Source organism: Anas acuta, chromosome 11, assembly GCF_963932015.1.
Source record: "Anas acuta chromosome 11, bAnaAcu1.1, whole genome shotgun sequence".
NCBI lineage: Eukaryota > Metazoa > Chordata > Aves > Anseriformes > Anatidae > Anas > Anas acuta.
Genome location: NC_088989.1, coordinates 7048231 through 7051731, shown reverse-complemented (window position 1 = coordinate 7051731; position 3501 = coordinate 7048231).

The following is a 3501-nucleotide window of genomic DNA, read 5'->3' as shown; positions in this document are numbered from 1 at the left end:
GGGAGGCATGGATGCTTTTAAAGGGTTTCCTGTGGCCACCTCAGCCCCCTGATGCTCTGCCACAGGTGGATGAGCAGCGGGCTGCTCCCAGCAGTAACTCATTAAGCACTGCAGTGAATCACTGGGGCAGGTGCAACTTTCCAGTAACTGGGTTCAGCTTGGATTGGTATCTCTGGGGAGCAGTCTAGATAAAGCCCATCTTTTCCAGTGAATGAACAAGGCGACATCTGTGTGTCACTGCATCCTCTGTGATCCTGAGGGTGAGGTGTCTCCAAATGTGCCTCTGGAGCCCTTCCAGCTCTATCAAACACAAGAGATGCACAGGGGCAAGGAGCTGTGTGATCCCCTCTGCCCCACAGGCCAGCAGGGTTAGCCCTGCTCTTCCCAGAGCCTGCAGCAGGCACAGCTGCAGCGTTGGTCTGCAAATCCGCTCACGCACCAAATGCACATCCCAGCAAAGCGTTCCCAGGGGGAACTGGTCACTGGTCGGGTCATGAACGGCAATCAGAGTAAACAAGAAGTTGAACGGGCTTTGTGGATGGATGAGTCCCGTACATCATCACTATCCCTCTGGGGAAAATTAAGTCTGGGTTGCCAAAGAGCCCTTCCTCATAATAAGTACGGGTCATTTCTTGAGCTGATTGCAAAGCTTAATTAAAATAATTTGATATATATATATATGCATATCATTTACAGCTTTAATTTCTGTCTTCTGGGATTTTTCTGGCTTATTTTTTATTTTTATTTTTATTTTTTTTAATTACATATTTGTCTTTCTCCCTCAGCTGTCATAAGTTTTAATGACTCTGTAAGGCTGAAAGTGGGATTCAACCCAAGCATGTGATGGTTTCGTTAACAAAATAAAAGTGGAAAAGCATCTTGCAAAAATTGTATAGAAAGCCACTCTGTATATAATATTAAATTTCATTAACTCATAGTTGGGTGTGTTTTCAGGGCAGAGAAAAGGAGATGAAGATCTAAATACATTTTACATAATCCTCTAACATCACATAAATCATAGAAGCAAAAACCAGCTCCCACAAAACACAATCTGAAAATGTATGTAGGTAAATCTGGTGGTTCTACAAATCTGATGGGATTTTGCTGAACAAGTCAAATATGCAGGTTCAAGGTTGGCTGAGCATCAGTATTATGTTCTAGTCTAGCCCTACTGTCATATATTTAATCTCCAGTAATTAAACTTCTAAATGAATCCATTTCACAAAACCTACAGTGCATAGAGTGAATCAGTGAGTAAATTTTCATAACCTCCTGTCTGACCCCAGATTGGGGTGGAGCTGCTCTGTGCAATGGCCTATGGAACAGATAGAGATGTAACTGTCGAAATAAAGGCAAAACTAAAAGAAAAAATACAAAGAACTCCCTTGGGTCAGTTTTCAAGTTCTTCCTTTTTACTAAAAAACAACTTCTGAACACAATTCATATTGTTTTGCAGCAGTTCCTGGTTAATAAATAAATAAATAAATAAATAAATTAGGCAACTGATTAGAAAATTCTAATTAGAGGTAAATATATATATATATTACTGCTAACATCTGGGTGAAAACACAAGAATTCACAGTGTGGCAGACATGGAGAGAGCTGTCAGTCACCTGGACCACTTGCTTTAGTGATATCAGATGAGTTTCACCATGGCCAATTCCAACACAGAGAGCTGGGAGCAGGACAGGAGGTCACTGCTCCCAGGGAGAGACCTGCCATAATGATACAGCAAAAAGGGGTTTGGGTGGTCCTGCGAGGGGGGTGCAGCCTTCCCCAGGTGTGTGGGAGCAGTTCTGCAATGCTACGGACAGTGCTGATGAAGCTGATGAAGGATGTAGCAAAACAGGAGGTGTTTTTTTACAGGAGAGGAGGGCAAAGTGAGCTGAGGGAAATGCTTGCTCGGTCCTTGCTTAGAGAGCTTGTTCTTTGGACTAAGATTCAGAAATACTTTGACTATAGAGCAGAAGAAACCTTGGGGAGAAAATACCAGAGGCTGAAAGACTATTTAATAATGAGGGAAGACAGCAAGAATGACTGGGTAGGGACTGAAGCCAGACAAATTCAGATGAGAAATAAGGTATCACATTTTCAAAGTGAGAAGGATTAACTTTTGAAATGAACTACCCAAAGAAGTGATGGATCATCTGTCTCTTGGTATCTTTAAATCCAGACTGGATGCCTTCCTGGAAGACATGTGGAAGCCAAATACAGCTTTCTTGCTTTTCACAGGGATAGATGGGTGAAATTAAACGTCCTGAGACATGAGGGGGGTAGTCTGGGTAATCTAATGGTCCCACCTAGACTTTAAACTCTCCTAATGTGTCAGTCAATGGACATATTAATACCCTTATTTTAAAATAATAATTATAAAAGAGAAAAGTTTCTTTCCCCCACCCCTTATACAGCATGTCCTGAACCCATCCAACACCTACGCCTCGTGTATCCCAAGGTGGCACGTACCTGTCAGCTCCCCTGCAATCAGCCCTCCCTGGTGCATAGGTCCTAACTCCCTTTAGCCCTCACTATTAAAAAACACTTTCATCAAGAACAACACTGGTAAGAGCTTTCAGTAAATTCAAGCAAAACTTAAACTTCAGTAAGAGTATAATAAAGAGACACCTGAAAGAGTGTGGACGTGTGCCCCAAAAAGGCAGCCCTCTAGGCAGGCTCTGCAGCAGAAAGGTAATACTTCCATCAGTGATGCAGAGTGGCAAACCCAAAAATTCTTCCTCAAATGTCCAGAAAATTAGCAACATGTGGCAAACAAGACCACGTAGTGCTACCCCCTCCCATGTTTCACTTCAGTTTTTATTCATTCCATGTGTTGCTTTCTTGCCATCTAGAAACTTAGATCTCATTTATCAGCATTTTCACATTTCACTTCTGGACACTGCTATCCATGCATTATCCAACCTTTTTATCTTGCTGTTTGAACTGTGTTCTGCAGCTCTGTTTCAGTTTTACCATTCATTCATCAGCATGAAGTTAAACAATTACTAAACAACTTGGGTAGCTGGCAAGCAGTGAGGAAGCTAGATCCATTTCTGCCCAGAGGGAAGAAAGATTTTATACAATAGCATGGCCTTTGTTTTGCATCTCATGGGCGATGCTATTGATGTGAAGGTTATATCACATTATGTGCCAAACCACTTGAGCTGGTTTCAGATTGCAGCTCCCCTTGGGGTATTTCTACTCGATATATAAGAAGATAACCAGATCTGCTCTCTGTCCACTCCTAGCCTGGATGGTGCTTAGTCAGCTCCCCCAGACTTGGCAAGCTGAAGCGAGAAAGCAGAGCTGCACTCCCCCCGTTATTACCATTTTATCAATGATCATTCCTCTTAATGCTTTGGAGCACATCGCAAAACAATGAGCAAATTGCTTGTTTTCCTGCGGTGAACAGAAAGCTATATGACCGTAAAACACAATGCCCTGTATGTGTCAACGTATTCTGCTTGTGTCTGCAGAATAGCAATACGTTGTTTCAGCTTTAATTTC